Below are 23,024 nucleotides of genomic sequence, written 5' to 3'. Positions count from 1 at the left end.
ATTTTTGTTTTTCCTTTCATCTGTATTTTAAGAAGTCTATTCATATAATCCCAAATATATGCATAAAACTCAGTCAAAGCATTCACCTTATGTCTTTAGTAGCAGATTTCATGTACTCTTCTGCTTTGTTAGACTAGTTAAGCAGTTTTGCCAAATAACTACATTAAGAAATTTCTTATTCTTTTGTGCTTTCAGAGGACAGACTGCCAATTTAAACTCAGTTATGTCAAACATCTAACAACGTAGCCCACAGTACGAATCTTCTGAAATGTGGAGGGTGTGACAGCAGATCTCTGATCCATCACTGAATTATTTGATAAACTTCAATCAACAGATGCAAGCAAGATTCATAAGAAGTTCCTTTGTAGGTAAGATAATTAATTTATTAACTTCTTTTTATCATCTGGGAGCAAGAGAAACTGAGAAATTCATGGGTGTAGGAGTAGAGCAGAGATCAAGTTCTGTCACTTCATCTGTACACTTAAGGAAGTTAAAGATTCTGCTAGTTCTAATGTCTGTGATTAAACCACTGCTTCTTATTACAGTAGGTGATAATAATGTACTCAAGTATGTCAGAGCAGTCAACTTTGTCTTGTTCCTTGTCTAATTTTGTCCAGTATTTTGCTGTGCTACTGCAACAGACGGCTTTCTTACTGAATGGGCTCCTTCATGTGTAGTTTAGCATCAACTGAAAACAAGTCTCTTCAGTGGTTATAGAAAAGAGTTGTCTGATCGTCCTTAGAGGAGGCCAGGAGAGGGAATGTTCTCGTCCCAGATGTTTCTGTGCTCAGGCAGTGTTTAAATGAAATTAACAGTTTTAAAGCTAAACTGTCCACAGTAGCTGGTTTGGGGAAATTATTCTTTATGATTCCATGTAGTTAGAAAAATGATTTTTTAATTATTTTTTTTTTATGAGTACTTTTCAGCCTCATTTCAGCAATGAAAGCTCCAGCAAGAGTCATTTTGACAAAGGAGTTGTTATTTGTTGTTAGTTTTTTACTTTTTCCTGAGCGTGGCTGGCTGGAGCGATAGGTCAGGATGGTTGGCCTTTCTTCAGGAGCTTCCTTCTGTCAGATATTTAGTAACCAACTAATTAAAGGATGTTATTGCTTTTTCAAGCAACTTCAAATGTCTAGATATAGCAGCCACTGGGAATGCAAATGCCAAAGTACATTAAGGAAAAGGCTTTTGGTAGTTCGTTGAAGAGGGCAGTTTTGTTACTTTCTGCACGGTCTATGTGCTTAGACTTCAGATGGAGAAATAACCACTACAGTCAAAATAGATCACTCAAACATTTCCAAATAAGACTTTTTGATGAGATTCTCTTTCAATAGATTATTAAGGGAATGTCTGCAGAAACATTTTCTCTCCATTTTCTGTTTTCTTGAGGAAGGAGAAAATATGAGAAAAGCAGAGCTAAAGCCAAATACCGTAAACTTCATTGTCTTAGTTGAAAATGCTGCCAGTGTCAGCTGATGGAAGGAAGACATGCAGTTGTCTCACAGCAACCTCTTCATTTCCTTTGCATTAAAAATATAATATGAGATCATTACTCCTTGTTAGAATTGGAAAAGGAAGCAGGCCTTTGCCTGGCTTACCTAGTGATTTAGGTAACAACCATTGCACTGAATTTTCTCAGATATCTGACATATTTAATGAGTCTCTCAGACATTTCATTTTCTTTGTAAGTGCCAATTATCAATCTAAGGGAATGGTGGATAGTTTAACATGAACTGTCAAGGAATTTTATAAAATTATCCTGTCAACACTGTTCTTCCAGCAGAGTTAGAGAAAGATAACAAGAAAATGATATTGTCATTTAATTTAAGTGTGTGTGTTGCTATTACTTGTATCTTGCTATCCCACCTCACTTATTTCTTACAGTGGCGAGTACTGGCTGTCATTTTATTGCGCCTTTACTTTGTTGTGCTTGCTGTTGGGCAATTTGTTAGTTAAATGGCCTGAAAACTTCAGGTGTCAAATTGGAGGGGGTACCTATGTGTAGCTGAAGTGATGGTGTTTGGCATCATGTTAGGGTAATGTTACAGTGGGAAACAAAGATTTCAGGCACAGTTGATTGTCCTGATTGAAGGTGTAGCGATTCCCTGAACTACTGCCACTTTGAAGTTGTCTGGACATTCAGAATTCCCACATTCTCTCCAAACTATCGTTACATGTACCTAGCAAATATTAGTAGCAGTGATTAGAGCCATAGGATAATTCAGGGTGAAAGAGATCTCAGGAGATCACCAGCCCAAACTCCTGCTTCAAGCAGTGTCAGTTATGAGATTAATGTGCTTCCAAGTACTTTCTTTTTGTACTTCCCCGCAGATCACAGGTTAATTCCAGCAAAGTGATAATTTTGCCAAGTGCCAATCATTTCTTTAGAAATGCAGCCATTATCACTTTCATATGCTTTTAATTCATGGGTTAACTATGGGAACTCAGTAATGCATAGTGACTATTCTGTAGACCTTTAAAATATTACACTCATTATTATACTAACTTTCCTCAGTTCCAACAAGTGCTAGAAATACTATTGTTATGGTAAGTTATGGATCCCCAATGGAAGCATTTAATTTCATGGCATGTTAAAGGTTATAACAGACTATTAAAAAAAAGGAGAACAAAATCTTACTTTTCCACACCTCCCTCCACTCCCCCCAACCCCCCCACCCCAAAAAAAAAGAAAAAAGATAACAGGAAAAAAAAAAGAATGGGATGCTTAGTGGTGTTCTGTAAGAGAGCGATGTATCAAAACCCCCATCACAAGATTTTTTTTCAAATAATACATTCTTCAGGGGCTAACCAAGAGAACGGTGCAGCCGTACTTTCTAGCAAATATTGACTGTCATTCCTAATTGAGTAGAGATCAGTGGCAGCTGATGAGAAACTAAGCTAAAGCTGAAGCTGGGGAGTATATGATTTTCCTTCAATCATTCTTACTCAAATAGCAAATAACAAAGAACAATTAATCACAAACATCAGCACAATCATTATAACTTAAGCGCACAAACCTGTGGAGGCTTAGATCGTTTGATGGGTTTGGCCCATCAGAGTTCTGTAGGGCCAGGTCCATTAGGAGTCAGTTGCTCTGGAGAACTTGTAAGGAAATGTGAAGGTGTAAAAGGTGTCAGAAATGAGAACTTTGAAAATGAAGTCTTCAATCACCATCATTGCTTGATAGGAGTAAAGGCTTTGAATGTGAGAGCCAGCAGCCTGAACATAGAGTGACTTGAAGTGAGAGCAACTCAGAAGTTTCAGTAGTTAACGTGGGAAATAATTTGTGGCTTTATCAGTGAAGGAGCTGTACATATAGAGGGGATGTGGGGCCATGAATTGAAAGCCGAATGATTTAGTACAGCAGGATTCTTTTGAGAGTATAATGAGCTTCTGCCCCTAAATTAAAACTTTTCTTTAAAGATTTTTGAATCCAAAAATAACTATCAAGGGAGTTTCACAGAAGCATTAATTACTTTCATTCCTAAATCTGACAGTGATCCAAATTCATGTTCCAGCTACCATCCCTTTTCCTTTATAAATTAAGGTTGCAGAGCTAAATTATTGGCTTCAAGGACTGCAAAGGCAATTTTCTACATCATATCTCATTCCCAAGTTGAATGTTATACATAGATTATGCACAAACAATGCTGAAAACCTTTATAGCAATATCCCTTGAGCCAGTAAACTCTTTGTCTACTAAACAGAATTTCCTAATGATACTGTGAATGTATGTGGCTGCCTACAGTGGGATTACCTCTTCTCTAACCCTCCAGTACTCTGTCTTCGATTTGATTCAACTTTGTTTGTTCCTTTTTTGCAATCCTACAAGTACCGTGATTTTCTGAGTGGTATTTCCTTATGCTCCTTAATTATCCTGTTTCATCTGGCCTTACTAAATTTTTGCTTAATAAGATGAAGATATCAATACAAGACGTGGGCTTATCTTTCAGCCATGTGTTCTGTTCCAGTTAGTGATAACTTGGGTTGTTGATTTTTATTTTATTTTTTTTGTTGGGCCAGTAAGAAAACTGTTAGTTGCCTGTGGTGATTTTGTTCAAATATACAAGGAGCTGGTGTTGCTGCAGTTTGAGGCATCCAGATCATCCAGACCTGCTATTTAACCTGTCTGTTGGTTGAAAAAGATTGTGCATGTAGAATATTCTTTCTCTGGTCCAGTATTCTGAGTGAGGGAAGCTGCCAGCAGCCTGTCTGCCACAGTATGTGTGAATCTACATGCTCTTTTGGCCATTGAACTCTCATTTTCCTTGTTTTAACCAACCCAGCGCCCCTTCTCTGGCACTTGTTCAGCTTTGAAACTTGTAAATAGAGTGGGAGAGTAATTTACGGCAGTATTCATACCTGTTATTTGGGAACCAATGGGAAGAAGAAACAATCTGGAATCTTTTGCAAGGGAACAGAGGAAAGGCTTGTTTACCAGATCTCACATTTCTGGCAAACAGCTGGCTGTAGTTCTAATAATGAGCTGCCCATAATTGGAATGTATTTAATCCAAGTTAACACACATGCACTAAACTTGCTAATTGGGAATTTCTCTTTATAATAAGCACATTACTCTTGCTTTTTCAAGTAATGCTAACACGCTGATACAGCAGAGAGGCTGCACCTCGCTATATGAATGCAGCCAGCAGGCCCCAGTGCATGGTAATTTTTGAAGAAAACATATGGTAAGAGTAATGGCTGAAGTCTGTAGACAGCTTGCCTAAATTACAGTGCATCCATTGAAACCAGGACACATGCTATGCTGCTGAAAGCGAAGAGATGTCATTAAAAAATGATTCATATACCTTTGTCTTAATGAGTGCTCACACTTGAGGATTGCCAATTGCCTGATCAATAGGTTCGCTGCTGCACGAGGCGAAATTCTTTGTACAAGCGAAATATTATTATTACTTCTGTGTGTTTGCTTCAGCATATACACTTTTGCCTCACGTAAATTTGAAAATATATTTTTTCTGAAACCTGCCTATATTTGAATCTAGTAAATAAACAATCGTGCTGCCATATGGAGCAATTTCATAACAGCACATGGTGAGGTTCTAATGAGTTTCACCATACTGTGCCTGACAGGTGAAATTTCAGCTTTGATTACAGGAGGCCAAAAATAATTCATCCAGGCCAATAAAGTTTGATTTAGATAAGACTCGATTATTTTTGCTATCAGCCATTAAGATCAGTTCTTTCCTCATTTTCATTTTCAAGCACACAGCTTGGCAACAAGCAATAATGGATATTTATTGGGCTATCAAACCCACAGAGGTTTGTTTATTTATCCAAGTACTGTGATAGTTGGTATTCCATAGTCCGTTCACTGCTATCCTTAAAAGGTGTCATGTTTAAGAGTTGTTTTCAAGCTCAATTCCTAAACTTTAACAAAGTGCTTTGAAGTTATTATTAGTAATGCAGTGTCTGGAGACCCCATTATGCCAGCCAGGGTACAAACAAAGAGGCAGACCTGGCACAGCAAATGCGCAGTCTTTTGTGTTTATTGATGAGCCCCCAAACATTCCTACTGCAGGTGGGTGCCTCTATTGAACTAGTGGTAGCACGAGCTCTCTTAACAAGACATATTGTACTAATAAAGGGTTACAACACGAAGCAACATAGGTACTGCCCAGCTCAAGTGGAGCTGAGGTCTGCCTGCTGCAGGACTGCATATCTGGGAATGGACAAAAGCAGGTTGGATAGAGTGAGGCTTAAAAATCTTGTGTTAAGCCTTCATCGTGAACCAGCTCTAGCTTCAGTCTTACCTTACCTCTTGCAATTAAATACTGACCTTGTGCCCCAAAAGCCAAGTAATACCACTGAGAAAAAGCCATGGAGTTAGCTTTAGTTAAACAAAAAAAATGAGGATTTACACCATTTTTTAGCATAGGAGGGCATTCATGCTAACATACAGCTTCAGATAGTACAGCTTCTCTGGTTTTCTTGTAAACTAGGGCACTGAATTATTCAGAGAAGGCAAGTGCACAGGGAGGTGTGGGCCGCCTGGACCTCCCGCAGTTGCAGGAATAAGGCATCATGGTGTAGCTCTTGCTTCAGAATTCTGACAAGTTTCTTCCCAGGGCTGCCCAAAATAGCTTCATGTTTTTGGAAGGCTGATAGGTCTCAGACTACTAAGGTTTCACATTGGTACTTACCATTGTTTTTAAGATATCATAGTTGATAAGGCATGCTATGTCATCTTGATTTCTTGGAGGCCCTTTGTTCTTCCTGATGCGCTCTTCACTGTTCTTTTCTTCTGTTCTCTTATGTTCAACAGGTGGAAAACGAGCAGTTATGCCTTTTGAGAAAATTGGGAAATAGGTGGGCACGCCATTCCCACGTAGCGTGTGACATTTTATGCAAAGCTTTATCTCTGACCTTTCTTTTCTTACCCTTGGTTCAATTTCTTTCTGCCCTGGGGTTTGAGACAATGAAAGTTAATTATGACTCCTGTTAGGTCTTGCAGGGGGTTAGGCATAGACAGCAAAAAAAAGTGACCTTGAAGGTCTTTCTTCCACAGATGCCCCCTCTTTTTTCTTTTTCTTTCAGCAGAAGCCTTAATTTTCTGTGAAGTGAGGGAGGTGTACGAATTCAGTATGAATAAAATTAAGATCAAATGAATATCTTTTTTCTTTACTTTTTTTTAGGAAATAATCTTGGGATTCCTTTTCAAGAAATTTAGAGATCTTTGCATAAAATTGGGATCACCTCTTCGAATCCCAAAGCAGAAGTCTAATATGCAAATACTTCCCAAAGATAGTGATGTTCAAGCAGGTCCATTAAGTCTTCTATTTAAAAGTGAGCTGAAAGCAGCTTCTGATGTTTTCCAGAATTAGTATGAGTTGGGTACCCATTTGAAAGTATCACTAATGACTTGCAGGTACCATTTGCTTTGCATTTCTGAGCTGCATTGCAGTCTGATATCCTACTTTAGGATTAAAAACATAGGATAAGCAAGGAGCTATTAAATTAAACCAGAATATGACTGAGCCAATCTTAGATAGTATCTCTGAGGTAATTAAGAAAGGAGCAATACAGTGATCAAATCAAGGTTGCAATTAAAACTGAATCAACAGATCAATGGGTTCAAATGAGCAAATCATCTTATTAATATAGCAGGTAATCAAGTAGAATTAAGAGGTTGTCACTGGAGGGAATTTATGTTAGTTTTAGTCTCACGTTGCAGGAAGAGGCAGGGAAGAGCCAGCTTGCTCTCAGCATGAGTTTCTGTGGCAGTGATCACTGACCTAAGAACGAAGCTCTCACATGATCTTTGTGATCCTAAGCTCGCACCTCATGTTTTCTCCAGCATTTTTCAAGGTCTGGTTCTGGTTCGTTTTTAGAAAGTGAAGCCTGTGAAAGTCAGTGGTGTGAAAATTGAACACGATCATCCAGCTAAAAACATTGCATTAATTCATTAGTGTGGGTGTGCTAAAAAAATATAGTTTATCAAAAGCCTCCTGTACGAAATACATGGGTTCTGTGGTGTTCGCCTACATGGATCTGTCAGCATCTCATACTGTGCTCAGAAGCAGCCTTTCCCTACAAGACATTTTCTCTGAGTCTTTTCAGTTCCTTCTTTGCCAGACCTTTGGGAATGCCCATCTCTGAAATCTCCGTCATCCCATAAATTCAAGTTAAAATACTGAAGTTATTTCTATTAGACTCCAAAGCTCTTAGAGGTGTACAGACAGTATGACGACATGAGCCTCATCTCCTCAGGGAAGATTAAAAAGATATTTCTAGATTTTACTGTGATAAATTCTCTCCCTGACCTAAGGATGGAACTGCCACACTCAGAATGCGGGCATTCCCTATAATTTTTACAAAATATTTTGCCAAATAGGTTAATTTTGAGAGTATCAGTCACGTTTTTTCACTGATATAAAATAAGCGGAGCTTATAAACACAGGGGTAACTCATATGTGTCTGTTTAGTATGATAAACTTGTCTTGCCTTTCCCTTGTTAATGGGGATGGCCTTTTGGAAAGCCTGTAAAATTCTTATGTGAAAAAGAGCCTGTTTAAAATTCTGCAGGATCTGAAGAGCTGGGCTGTGCTTCTCTAGCCAAAATGGACAGCTACAAATCTCGCCATCTTAATTCAGAGAACAGATGTAACACAGGTCAATTTAATTTCATTACTGTCACCAGGTCCTCTGAAAAGCTTATAGTGTTTGTGAGCCACTGCCCACCATGAGGTGATGCCACAGGAGGAGAGTTCACCAGGGACCACATGCAGTAGTGAAATTAATTAACCCATGTCAGTGACATAGAGCTAAACATGCTGGTAACTTCTGCATTTGCTCATTGAAGACAGAGTAAAAATCAATTTAAGCTTCTTATACTGCTAAGAATCAACATGTGGAAAGTTAAATGAGTAATTTTTTTATTTATTTTATTTTTAATTGGTGGATATTGTAATGAAAGAAAAGACTGGAAAAGTAAGAGTAGATGTATTTTCATTTTCTCTTTTTATGGTAAGTGCTTACTAAGCGAAAGCTAACAAATGCAGCTGCAGCACTGGATCGCCCATGCTATCTAATTTTCAAACAGACATAAATACTACAGAACAACTTGTCATTTTAAAAGGGTAAACAGAAAAATCATATAAATTAAGTGACATTTAAGAAGTTCAGGGTTTATATCACTGCCACCAGGGAAATCAGAGACCCAAGGAAGAAATGTTTCTGTGAAGCATTGATGTAATCAGGCTTGGGAGAGAGATTTTTTTTCTTCTAAATGATCGTCCAAATAATTTAAAAGCATAATTTTGGACTCAGATTGTCACAAAGGATTAACTCGATTTATTTTTAATTATGGGCTCTGCATTTGGAATTCATTTTAAAGTTGATTGAAAATTAGTTCACTAAGGCAGTAAAAGGCTAAATGCAGTCAGGTGGCTGTAGGAAGTAAAAAGCCCACTGAGGCTCTGGTTTTCTGAAAACAGAAGAAATAGTACCACAGTAGCAAGGTCTGTTTTGTTTGTGCCCTTACCAAAGCATTCCTCAAGCCAGCAGAGCCTGTCTTGGAGTAGAGGAGTACTATGATCAGCTCCTGATGGCCACCCAGAATTGTGCTGTAAGGCCAAATGCTAATGAGCATCTTTGCAACCAAAGAACTTCACTCTGGAATAGGCCCTTGAGGTGATGAGTGCTGCTGCCAGCACCCGCCATGTTACCCCAGCTCTCTATCCTGTTGTGCGGTCTGGTTTTACTCTTCTTCAGGCTGGACCAGGCCTGCAGAGCTCCATTGAGTATATGCACCAGTTAAGGGGCACAGCAGCAGAGATGGACTTGAGCTGCAGCTAATCAGATGGTGGTGGTGAGGCTGCAGGGCCTCTGCTGTGGGTGCTTCTCACACAGCTTGTTCAGCACGTAGGCTGTATGGCTGCTACCGTGTGGCGTAGGCGCTGTTTCCTTTTCAGTCTGCAGTCAGATGCTGCCGTATCAACACGCAGATGATGAGAGGAGCGAGCCAGGGGAAAGGTCACCTCCCGTACTGTCACAGTACATCAAGCAGCTTGCTGATATTTCTAACCCACAAGTGCAGGAATTCATTGTGCTTATCTCAGAACACTGTTCTGCGCACCAGGAGCAGCTCGGTCTTGTCCTCAGTGCTGGCATTTATCATGTTAGATGATGACCTTTGAAGGATCAAGTTACCAAACACCATACGGGCTGCAACTTTTCAGTTTGTATAGTCAGGAGCTAGATGCAGTGCAGTGTTATGTCAATTTGTGTTGTCCAAAGAGGACCAGAACTTGATTGACCTCAGTACAGGACATGACCCATTCTTTGCTGTATTATCCAATTATTCATAGCCATTAATTCATCTCTTTAAGGTCTTGTTTTAACAGAAGACAGTCTTACTGCCAAGATAATCCCTAACATTTCACAAACATAGCACTGTAGACAGTTCTGATGAAAGATGACCTCAGGGAAGTTTGCTAATCCTCCCCCCGTCCTAGGGCAGGAACAACAAGACATTGAAGCTTTTGATGAAAGTATTTATCTAACCTATTTTGAAAGAGAACCTATAATTCTGGGGATAGGGCTGGGTTAGAAGACCTATCCCTTATTATTTCTCTATAGGTTCTTTATTTTGCTTCTTGGGAGTTTGGGGAGGGCTTTGACTCATCTCATTTACCAAGTGGTTGGTTAGAAGCAGCAGAAAAAATACATTTGTGTGTAAGTAAATTACTACTGAATGCCTTAATGAAAAGATTAGTGAATGGCTTAGAATCCATTAATCAGTAAGCTGAGACAGTCTGTAATAACTCCCACTGATGTGTTAAAAGTTACCTATGTATGAGGCTTGCTCCAGAAGTAATGCCTCCTATTTATGATGTTGGCCCATGATATCAGAGGTGGATGTTGGTGGGATGGCGGCAGAAGGTTGAAGCTTTCCACCAATATCATTACATGTTGTTGCCATGTTACAGGACAATGACAGAATAGCTTCTGATGCAGAAGTGTGCATGTAGGAAAGGTTTGTCTTTGCACTGAGAATTTGCTGTTTCAAATAGTTCTCTTGTGTGCTTTGTATCTGTTGTAGTTTCCATGAAAATAAACAGGAGGCAATACTTTTGGAGGGACCCACGTGCATAGCAGTCTGATATCTCTTTCAGAATCTGGTTGTTCACTTTGAAGTCACATCTTTACCTACAGAAAAAGTGCTCAAATTAATAATAAGTATTTAAAAAATCATTCTCATTCCATTCATTTTTTTCATGAAATGATTTGAAAAAGCAAAGAAGAGCCTTTATGTTTTGTAAACTATTCTTTAAAAAACAGACTGCACTTCCACTTTTCTCAGAGGCATTTTGCTCTGATTTTATGCATCAAATATATTACGTTGTTTGGGAAGCAGTGCTATGATCTTTCCTGTTCCTTGTTTGCTTTTTATCAGTAATGTCCGACTTGAAAGACTTGTAGCACTCTCGTATACAAAATTATTAGTATGTCAGCAGAGAAAGTGCAAATTTTTTTTGTCCTAAAGGGTTTCATAGAATGTTATGCAAGTGTCTGGTACAGATGGAGTCGGTAGCTCTGCTCCTTCTTAAGGTAGTCCAGCGTTTGGTGTTTTCACTTGCCAAGGTTTTAATTATTCAAACTGAAACTTTTTAGGCAAATCTTTGCTTTCAGGCTAAATGTTTTAGGGAAATTTCACTAAAAAGTAGTTCAGCTGCATCCAAGATTACAGAAATCTGTACCAAAGAACAGAGGAAAGGAGGAGGTGAACATTTCCTCACGAGAAGCAAAATATTAAAATGATTGAATCGGAAGGGTTTTTTGCTCTTTGTTTAAAAGCTGGCAGAGATTTGCTGTAACATTAGAGGTCTGTCTCCTCCAGATACTGGGACACCCAGGACAGGTCTCTGAAAAGCCCCATGGCTGTGCATTTGGAGTGGGGTTTCTGAGTGCTCCAGGTGGGTTCTGCCACTGGCCCTGGAGGGCAGTGCAAGGCAGTTTTTATAGGAGCATCCTAAGGAAATCTCTGTGCTCCACAAGTGCTTTCTATTTAACAGCTACCCCAAGGGCTGGAATTGCTCGTCCAGTTTGGCCTTCCCAGGGGTGAGGTCTGTGCTCCCTGGTGCACCAACAGGATGTGATTCAGCTGAGAGGCAAGTCCTGCCTTACAAATCAACACCTGTAAAAAATTAAACCGGTTTCAGAGATGTTCAGCCAGTTTATATTGGCTGTTATGGCTTTGACCTGGCTGACCACCACTCTTCACGCAGTTGGCAGCAGCAGCTTTAGTCACAATGAAGTCTGTTAGCAGGAATCTGCAGAGGGGTCTGGGTAGGTAGGGCAGGAGATAGGCAAATACAATGGTGTCAAGCCTAACTGTGCTATTTGGTGACTCTAATGCTTGCTTACAAATGAAACAAAAGTTCTCTGGATTCACTCCAGAAGTTGTCTGTGCTGAGCATGCTGCAGCACTGCACTACTGGGACTGCGCAGGACTTACCCTGGCAGCTGGAGAAAGTGAATGCAGAGACAATTATGGTGTTAAGCACTGAACCAGAGAACAGGGAGACAGTGAAACCCTCCCTGCTTCAAGCACTTGATCCCCTGTGATGATAACAGTCTGCTTATTGCTGCCAGACGTCTCATCACAGCCAGTGGTAGAAGCCTGTGCTATGTACCAAGGTCCCTGAGACTCCAGCTCAAGGAGTCTTTCTTGCTTGATAGAATTTCATGATAATTTGTTTCATGAAATTTAAGACTTATTTTCTCATTATGGATATACATACAAACAGCTGCACTCAGATTTGAAAGGGAACCAGTTGCCTAGTATCTCCAAACTTATGCATGCTGGAATGTTCAACCTTAATAACCTTCTGAATTATTTATTTTTCAGAATCTAATATAGCTCCCAACATTTGTATCAAATTGGAACCGTAGGGGAAACTTGGGCAGAAGGACATAGCAGCAATTATCCCTGGTGCTGCTCAACTATATGATGGCTTAGCTAACCACATTTGGCTTTCATGGAGATTGTACTGACCAGTGTTACTTCAGAACTATTTTATCAGCCTTTGGTTATGCTGTTGTGCTAAAACACCAATTCCAAATCAGGCTTCTTGGTGCTGACATATAGCTAGTTTCTGACTCGTGTGCAACTCTGTAGCATGGAATTACATAGCTGAAGGCATCTGGGCCAAGTTAACGTATTCATTCTTTGGATCTGAGCTTATTGTCATTAGAGGGAAGGGCATGAATTAGCTGTAATAGTGACAGAACAGTAACATATAAGATTTTTTTAAATGGCGGTGTATTTGGAGCGGTATACACTGTGTCCATTTTCTTAAACCTGTAAAAACAAAGGCAGCTCTTTTGGAAATTGTACAAATGCTTTTTAAAAGGGAACCATGTTGAGAATGCTGCCTGCTGCTGGTTTTACAGATGCAGGGATCTGAGTCTTTGGGAGCTTGCTAGCTGCTGCTGCAGCATGCATCTGTATGGCTGAAATTCCAGAACTGAGCAATTTGTCTTCTATTCCTCTGTCTCCCCCTATGTGGCTCTGCTTGAGGTGGGAGGTGCTTTCAGAATCAGGAGCTTGTGCAGAGGGGTTTTCTGGAACTGAGTTCTGAATCGGAGCGAGTATATGTTGTTTTCAGTGCAAAATTAAGTGGATTAATTTAAGTAAATAGGCTTTCAATTTAACTTGGAAAGACTGTGGGATTTGTGTAAACAATCACAGGGTGTGTTTTTCTTTTAATACAAGGTCTGTCTTGTACTGTTAAGAAACAAAAAGTATTTTTCTTACTGAAGAATTGTCTCTGAGAATGTGGAGCAGACTTAATAATGCTCTGCATGATGAAACAAGGGAGTTTATTTCTATATATTTGCCTCTACAGTGCAATGTACGTTAGTACGTGTGATGACTGCAGGGACTGGTTAGATGTGTGATAGAACACACAGTACCGTGCTGTTATCTTGTTTTAATTACATGCAACATTTTTCTTCAAAATGAAGAAAACAATAGAGACAATAATCCGTGAGCGAGCAGATATGCGGATGCAAAAGAGATGCCTACAGTATTCCTCTGTTGGTAGTACCAAGAAGAAAGGTCATGAAAAGCCCCATAAATAGCCTCTATTACCCAGAAAGAATGCCTCAGTAAGTGTCTGACAGAGATCCCCAACTCCCAGCAGCCATTAAAGCAGGCTTTCACTTTCAGACATTAGAACATAAAGCTCCTTAATGAAGGGAAGATGTTTTTAGTCAAATTGTTTTCCTTTAATATTTGTTTTCTCCACTTGAATAAAACGCGTATGACAAACGACTGCCTGAGCTTACCAGAAAGACCATTGTTAAAATGGACAGTTTGTATCGAAATTAAAAAAAAAAAAATTCCCATTACACTATTTAAATGGAAACAATCCAGACATCATTAAAATAAAGCAGGATTCCTTCAGGGAGAAATTATTTCTGGTTTGATTTCTGTCAAAATGACTTTGACTTTCAGAATACTTTTACAAAATGTTTTCCCGAGGCTTTGCCTTTGTGAAGGGTTTTTAAACAAAGGAACTATTTGCCACTAAACAGAGTAATCTGATAAAAGATTGAATTCAAATTAAGTATGCTGCCTTTTTAATGGAAGAGGTTCTTTATTATTTTATTTTGTTTTAAGACATGTCACCTAATCAGCACATAAATCTTCATAGAATTCATCTGACAACCTCATTAATTTCCTGTGAATATTGCAGTGTGAAGAAAAGACCATAATTTCATGAAGGTAATTTATTTCAAAATCAGGTGCCTCATATTTTTAGTTCTGTGAGTTTTTCTTTTAATGAAGATAATCTCAGTCCTAAATACATCCCTATGGGCACGGCACGGCTGGGCTCTGACCCTGCAGGAGGACCCATCCTGTTCTCCCTCCTGTGGCTGCAGCTCAGGCACATCTCTGTGCAGTCACATGAGGGCTCAGACCAACATAACCCAGGTGCAACCAAGCTCAGGTGGCTGTAAGAGCTTCATTTATGTTAGGCTGTGGCAGAAGAGGGATGGAGGATTCTAATTACACTGTAAAACAACTTGTCTAGCATAATCACTGTGTTAGAACAGCTAGACCCTAACTGGCACAGCCCTTAGCTGGTTCTCCTGCAAGCGGCAGAGCTCTTGCTTTGTCCCAGCTGGTTCCTCTTGCAAGTTCATTGCTAAGAAGTTCATCTAGTATCTGAAAAATCTGAACTTTCTGTCAGAAAGCACATGGCCCACGGCCTGATTTTCCATTTCTTTGTGCATCAGTTGTTTATTGTTTTGTGCAACTGCATGTGAACTTTTCCGGTTGCTTCAACAGAGTAAATTCTTTGCTACTTATTTTTGTTCTCCTGTCTTTTAGTTGTTTGTGTCTAGGCATAGACATTTCGACAAAAAGCAATTATTTCTGTTGTTCTCCCAGCCTCTATGAGAGTTGGCCTGGGCAAGGAGGCCACTCCTGGAGCCAGTCGGTGCTGCTCTGTCACCATGGGAGCAGGTCACAGTAGTGCTGTGCCATGTGCAGGGCACTGCAGCCTCTCCTCCAGGACCTGTTTCTGCCCTGCATGCGTACTGATCATGTTTTTAGTATAACTTCCTAGAATTTTATAATACTATTGCATTTTCAGTCTGTCATCTCCTTAGCATCATCTGCTCTGGGCTTGTTGACAAAGGTGCTTAAATAACTTATACAATCATGCTATATAAAAGAGAAGCTTGTCGTAGGGCACTGGAACTGTGATATAAAATGATATCTGTCACTAAACACTGCTTGTGGAAAAATGTCAGATTTGCTGGTAGTGAATTTAGGCTTTGACAAAGCTTCTATAGCTGTGCATCTTCCAAATTCTGCCCACTTTTCAGTGCTATTGTTCTCTTAATGCTCTTGAAAAGCATGATGGTCACAAACCCCATGCAACCATTAACAATAATGAGATACAATTTCAGAAAGAAATGAGCGATTTGTGTGAAAATGTCTTGAGTTCTAAGCAAATGCAAAGGGAGCCTGCTTTACTGTCAGAAAAGTTTCAGAAACTTCACATGCAGAATGTACAGAAAGCATCTTTCAGGCATGATTTTGAAAATTGCTAATATTTGAAACCAGCCGGTGTAACAAGGTTACTGAGGTGAGGAGAGAACGGCTGCCTGGAGGACATGTATTAGAGAGATCAGAAGATGTTGCAGGCAAGCTTCAATATCAGTAGCTATTTTTTACAGTAATTTCATTGCAACATTGACCACTGAGAACCACCACCCGTCATTTAACCAGTTCTGAAAGTTCTTTTTCCCCCAGTTTTAATCTTCTAGGGGAGGCAGCTGAATAATACCTTTTTCAAGGTAAGTGTCTGATATGTTACATCAATCACTAAAATTTCTTCTAAGATCCACATTATGCTTTAAACCTTGACCTTAACAGCCATATCAGCATAATAATTTTTAGGTATCTGAAGGATTTAATACTTGATCAAGAGAGAAGTTGTTGGGGGCTTCTTTTATGACCCGTGGCAGATAGGAATACGATTCTGTTGTTCCCCCTTGTATTATTCTCCATCATCAAGCTTTTAAAGGCAAATATCCATTCTGTGTGAATGCAGTCTGCATGGCAAAGCTTTATTAGGAAATAATAACCATTGCAGATGAGTATCAGGTAAGCTATTTTGGAGAAGGGTGTTTGATTTTTCCAGGCCAAGCACAGCACGGAGAGCAGCAATAAAGATATCATCTCCTTGCCCCATGGTGAAAGAGAGCTCTCAATAGCATGACGTAGTCTTCCAGGTTTCATAGCTGTTGGATGGTTTTTGAGACAGGCAAAGGAAAGTGGAGTGGTGGTTTCTGAGTGGTGCTTTCTGTAATGCAAACAAATTCAGTTAGAAATGAGAGGTGCTCAGCTCATTGCATGGAGGCTGCAGAGCATCTTCCAGGTGTTGGCAAGTTTCACTCCTGGAGGTTTCTTGCTCCAGGTCTGTTGACCAGCCACCCTGTGATAGCACCTACCCTTGTAATCACTTGTGAATGTGCAGAGGCAGTCAAATCATTGCAAAACAGTTCAGTAATGATAAATCACTCTGATTTCCATTAGGGATGGTCAAGATTTTTTTCAGGACTTTATGATTTTATTTGAGGAGAAGTGTTTCTTTTAATTGTTTTATACAGCTGGTCTACAAAAATTAATATACTTAAAGTCATTTTATAAATAAAAGAATATATTTTAAAACTGTAGTATCATTTTTACTCTTCTCATCACAGATTAATGAGATATGACGTTCTCTCTTACTTGCTTGCCGCCTACATGCCTTAGGGGCTATCACAGACCTGTTCAGTAACAGAGGCCGGCAGCTTGGCCTGTGACATCCCAGGCCAAGACCCCTTGCTTTCAGACTGATTCTACATGAATGAAGCCAACTGTTGTTTGAGCCGATTGCAGAATTTAAGGCTTACTCGTGAGTTCGGAGGGTATCTTTCCATTATCATCAGTGAGATACGGGCCAGGATTCAGTGTCATAATCATGTTCTAGCCAGTGTGATAAATGAATTTATTTGCCATATGTACACTGCTGTGTGAGGAACAGCAAATTCTCAATGAAAATAATCCTGTTTGGCTGCAGATTAAAATGAATATGGAATGGGCTGTTAATCCCCCCCAAAGTTTGAAGGTTACGAGTTCAGAAGTTAATTCTAAGTACCACTCAGCCTGACACAGTCGAGCTACCTTTGAAACAGCTCTGGAGTTAGCCTGCAATGTTGCTATAGTGCTAAAAATGGATGTTTGAGTAGGCATTTCCATGGCAGAAAATGATTCTTTCAAAGCGTGTGTAGATGCTTTGCCATAGATGCACTACGTGCACTTTATTAAAGGAGATGCTTTTTCGATGCTATAATCCCTTCCGCTATTTCTAGCAGATACGCATTTGACTCGTAGGCTGATCCATTTCCATAAAGCACCTCTGTCCTTAACAATCACATCATGCAGCTGTCAAAATCCCTGGGCTGTGATGAGGCATGGTTTTCCTGGGCTTTATCTTGTCATAACCGTAGTAAAGCATCAGACATGTAAAAGTGGATGAGTTGTGAAAAGAACCTTTGGCGCAGCTTTTCATTTTCAGTTTTTTAGCGTTCAGGAAAATTATGAAGTGTATTTATAATGGCATACTTCTGCACTGCTTAAATAAGTTCTTTGTGCCTGAAGATTTCCATTTTTTCAGCAAGATAAAATATTTTAAATAAGGCAGACTTGAGGGAGAGCTTGTTTTGGTTTTATGTATATTTAAAAACCAAACTGAATGATATTTATTCTTTCTGTTGGTTGATGTGTGGGTGGTTGGAGTTGTATGTAGCACAACACACTTAGTTCATGCAACTTCATTATAATCATTTACAAAAAGTGATTTTCTCCATGGCCAAGCTGAGAGTGGTAAAGCATGTGGCATGAGCTTTAGCTCAGCACATTTACAGAGTATGTTGGGAACCACAGGATTCCTGAATGCATTTAATAAATAACACATGTCATCCATCTATCAGCTGAATTACAGTGTGCTGCACAAGCTCAAGCAGTCAGCTGACCTGTTTATCTTCACACCCCCCCCCTCCCACCAGCTCTGTTCAGTGTGAGCAGAGTTATGGAAGTTAAAAAAAAAAAAAAGCCATTAATAGAAGAGAGGCAGAAGATGATGAATTAAGGGAGCCTCCATTAATTTTTCATTTTGACAGATTATCGTCTGTCAAAAGGCAGAGGAGATGTTTCTCGTACACAGAGCCAGGGATCTCGCTCTTTGTAACACAGGCTTATGTTTTTTGCATGAATTAGGTAGTGGGCACCAAGAGGATGAAAAATTCATGACAATCTATAATTTACATGCTAGAAGATAAATAATGAACTAAATCCCGTCATTAAATTGGTCTTTCGTTTTTTCTTAATCCCTGGGGTGATGAATCTGATTCTGCAACAACATTTACTATAAATTGATTTTTTTTATTTTATTTTATTATTTCTTTTTGGTGGGGGGCAAAGCTGTTTAAAATACTTTTGTTATAAATAGCTTTAGCAGCACAGTGCATTGCCTTAGGCTGAAAGATATGCCAGCCTATTAATGTAATAGTACATTAAGATTGACGTTAATTAATGTCAATATTAACATCACCTTTTCTAAACCACACTGAGCTACAAAAAAAGTCATAAATATTGTAGGGCTTGGTTTAATTAACTTTGAGTTTTGTTTAAAAAAAAAAAAAAGAGTCTGACGTGTTGTGAAACCTCTTTTATTCCAATGGTATTAGCATGGATAAATGGGCATTTGAATAAATGCGGGCTTTTCACATCACTTAATATACATCAAGGGACATGACCTCATTTCAATCGAATGTGTTTTTTCAGATAAGGCATTAAGGTAGCTGAAGTTCCACTGTGTGTAATAAATAATAAAAGTGAGAGTATCAAAAGAAAATCCTAACAATTTTAGTTGTGCTGTGGACTGGTTGTTAAAGGCTGCTGTAACCATTCTGCTTCCTTGCACGCTCCTTGTAGATGGCAAAGGGAAGAAGCACAACTCCTGATGTGGATGAGTTTCATCTTAATTTTTCTCAATGCCACTTTTACTAGAACGTTGTGCAAACACATGCAGAAATTTATTTGTATAAATATATATAAATGCACAGCTGCACACACGCTCACACACATGTAGGACATAGGCTTGCTTCTGCTTGGTTGTGTTCTGTGTTGCTGTCTGACCTGAGGTTTGCAGGTGTTGGGTGGTTCCCGCAGGCTGGTTTCTTCACACTGCTCATGGTGCTGGCTCTCAGGAGGCTGAGCCATCAGTGCCGCCAGAACTCTGTGGCAGCCCCAGCTTTGCAGCACAAGGGTCCTGCTGGGCTGTGCCGCCAGCAGCCAGCCTCATGCCTACTCACCCGTGTCCTGAGGGTTCCTTGCTGGAGGACTCCTCCTTCAGGTGGTTTCTTTGACTTCATGAAAGCTATGGATTAGATCATGAGGCCAGAAGGTGCTGTATGGGTGTGCCATGAGTGTGAATCAAGCAGAGAACATCACTGTTCCAGCTGTTCCTGTGGCCATGGCAGCTGCCTGTGTCCCTGGCTAGAGGTAGATTTTTGTGTAAGGTTTGTTGTTGTTTGTATTTAATGATCAATCAAGGTGCTTTCTCTTACACTTAACAATCACGACCTGCCCTTTTTTTTTTGTTTTGTTTTTCTTTTTTTTCCATTTCTTGCGGGAAAGCATTTTTTGTAAGTTCTTACAGTTACCAAGCAGACTACTTCTAGCCCCAAGCCTTTTTCCAGGCAGCACTTTGTTCCCCAGACATTTGGGTTTTTGGAGACTGATATGGAGCCTTCTCCTGTGCCTCAGCTCAGCCTCCTGCAGCTCTTCCTGGGCTCTCAGTGCAAATCCAGCTGCTCAAGCTAGCTCTCTGTGGCACACAGCCTGTCTAGCTTCCATCCCAAATGGGTATGGTACGGGCCAGCCAGGCTTGGAGCAGTACCCTTGAGTGAAAACTAGCCCCACTTTTGTTGTGTTGATCTCCTTTCAACACCACAGCTTTCCATTATCCCAAATCCCATCAAAAGTTCATCCAGAGAGAACATCGTGCCGGTTTACACCAGCCAGGGGTCTGGTCTAATTTTCTATGTACAGCAGTACATTTATTGCTCTGATTAGCAATGCCAGTCATGGCTTCATGATAAAACAAGACAGGTAGAATCTCTCCTTCCTGAATGTGACATTCCTTAGCTTGTGCTGTCTGTACCGTTGGGATGAGAGAGGTTTGAATTTCACCCCAAATAAGTCAGTAGGATTTTTTCTGTCACTGACTTCCTCCTGGCCAACATTTCACTTTCAGAATATGCAATATATTTTTAACACATTTAGGTTTTATAGCTCATTTCCTGTAACAAATGTGTGGGAAATATTGTGGACTTTCAGTGCAGATTATGCTTTTGTAGCTGTCCAAATTATCTTGGCCTATTTAAACACATTTAATGCTATTTTAGGCTTGTTGGTATTCACATTGCTCACTGCTTTAAATGTAGCCTCAGGGGCCCCTTGGGCAGGAGCTAGAAATGAGGTTCTCCCCATGGAAGCCCTGTGCAGTCATATGGTAGATAATGGGATTGATCCAATTTCCATTGAAGTCTGTGGTAGCGGGATTGAGTCCAGTATGTTGATTAAAATTTTGTGCTTGCTCATGAGAGTAGGTTTGCGATCAATAAGTAGAATGACATGAAATATCAGGGGAAAATTTATGCAATGCTTTTTCTGCAAAAATATTGTGCCTGTTGTTTTAGGACTACCTCACTGCCTGCATACTCTCATAGCTCTGAACCTGGATAAGTACCATGTTTAAAACTTAACAATTAATAAGTATTTTTCTTGACTCTCTTCAGAGTAAAATTTATTTCAGTGGCATGTGCTCTGTATTTAGACTTCAAGGTTAACGGCCAGTTGACATTGGAGATGAAGTATGGACACCTTGACTTGAGTCCCAGAACAGTGCCACAGTTTACACTTTTAAAGCCACTTATGCAATATTTTAAGATGCATCAAACTAATATCTGTTATCTTCTGGCCCCTCTTCCTGCCTGTTCTTCTCCCTGTAAAACAACACTTCTAGTCTACGGTACCACCCGATTGTGAATGTAATTCTGGATTTATCTTTTCCATAAATACACACTGATTATTAATGTCTGTGGAAAGTAATCATTTTTTCCATTTGATCATCCTTTTACTGCATTGACTTTACTGTATTAATCTTATTAAGACCTTTGAAAAATCAAGTTGGTACTTTAGATAATGGCTCATAATATTTTTTTTTAATCCTGAGTGGGGAATCTTTGTGATGATAGCAAAAGAATTCTTATGAATTCTTCAAGGTTTTGGTATTTTTTGTTACTTTTCAGTTTAAGTGAAAGTCAAAGTCAGATTGTGTAAAGAAATTCCTTCAGTAAGCATTTCTTTGCTAACTAGAAGGACAAAACAACTTGTTACAGTGTTCACTGAACTTAATTTCTTCTACTGGAGGTAAATTTGAAGTTGCTGGTGAGGTTTATGAGGGAAACTTCATAGCTTGTTTAAAATTTTTTTTCTGTATCAGTACGAAGTTTAAAAACATCTACAACAGCAGCAGTGCTTCAGGTGAGCATTTTCAGTTTCGGGTGGAAAGGTTTGACATTTTTCCCAGTAACAGTAAGATGGACCGGGACGTATTCAAAGAGAGCACTGCAGCAGGAAGAGCACTCTGGGAAAGTTTCACTTTAGTTTTGCTGATGGCAAATCTCTCTACACATATGAGGCAAAATCAGAACTGCAATTAAAGTGTTTTAGTTCTGTGGAAAAGAGCCTTTTTTCATTTAAACACCAATCACTGTGCTATTGGAAACTGACTAGCATTGAGAAGCAGCTAGAGGATGAAGTCTTTGCAGAGGCTGAAGTTAATGATGTCCTAATCAATGACCATCTCAGCTCCACAGATCTGCATTTTCTTTTCTTGGCCTGATAAATATCTTCAGCCTATACTGAACTTTGAAGCAATGAATGTTCCAATTTAAATCAATTGTATAATCTTCAACTTGTGATGGAGAAGCCTGCTTATTTGATGTCTAGTGGTTTAAGTATATAGGGAAGGAATAATCATGCTTACCATGTAGACATATTTTTATATGCTTGTTACTGAAAGCAAACAAAGAATGGTGCCTTTAAGATTCTTTTGGGACAGTGAACCATCTAGCATCCCAGAACATAGAAACCAAGCCAGGTTGGCAGTCAGCATCTCTTCTAGTGTGTGACCATGTATGCTGTTTAATGTAGTTACCTCCATTTTAGCATCATTCTGTATCCTGCATAATTTCAGCTGTAGCATAGTCTAAACTAAACCATCCTAGGTATGGCATGTATTACATGCATCCCTAGAATTTAAATTAAAAAAATAAATAAACAAATATTGCAAGGTTTTGTAATAATGAAAAGTAGGACAGCACTTTCCACGGTGTTTGTAGGCCTTGGATTAAGATACAGGACTGAGATTTATGCAGATAAGACTGTGGGTTTTTTTCATACACAAAGAATAGATCATCATATTCGCATCTTGAAAAGAATGAAATGGGGATCATTTTGAGTACTGGGAATATTCAGTCCTCTATAACTTCAGTGAATAATGTTTTCAGCAGTTAATTCCTGTCTTATATCTGGTATAATCATTGTTGAATTTGATGGGGATGTGGTAAAACCAGACTTATTGTTTTTGAAAATTCCAAACTTATAAAGTCTTTAAAAATATTTAAAGAAATGGGACCAAAGTAATACATTGTGTCTCTCAGATATAAAATCACTGTGTATGGGAACAGATTCCAGCTGTCCATACAGTTATTGTCATTGTTTTCGTGTAATGTGATAGCATCTTGGAACTAATCCACAGATGAGTTTGCAACTGAGCTACTGCAGTGCAAACACAGGAGAAAAGAAAAAAGAACTCAGTTTGCAGAAAGTGGCTGCTCTTTGTAACAGACTTGGTATAAAGAAAAATAAT

At 39.4% G+C, this 23,024-nt stretch overlaps 1 long non-coding RNA gene across 1 annotated transcript in view; it reads left to right on the top strand.

Moving 5' to 3' along the window:
• LOC107320841 (uncharacterized) overlaps positions 1–23,024 on the top strand; it is a 343,675-nt gene that overhangs the window by 224,839 nt on the left and 95,812 nt on the right. Inside the window, exon 3 of the long non-coding RNA XR_014934101.1 lies at positions 196–368. This is a non-coding gene — a long non-coding RNA (uncharacterized LOC107320841). The remainder of the gene's footprint in view (positions 1–195; positions 369–23,024) is intronic.

Source organism: Coturnix japonica, chromosome 13 (genome assembly GCF_054131305.1).
Source record: "Coturnix japonica strain WE chromosome 13, WE-NBRP24, whole genome shotgun sequence".
Lineage (NCBI taxonomy): Eukaryota > Metazoa > Chordata > Aves > Galliformes > Phasianidae > Coturnix > Coturnix japonica.
This window is presented reverse-complemented; position numbering and strand designations above follow the sequence as displayed.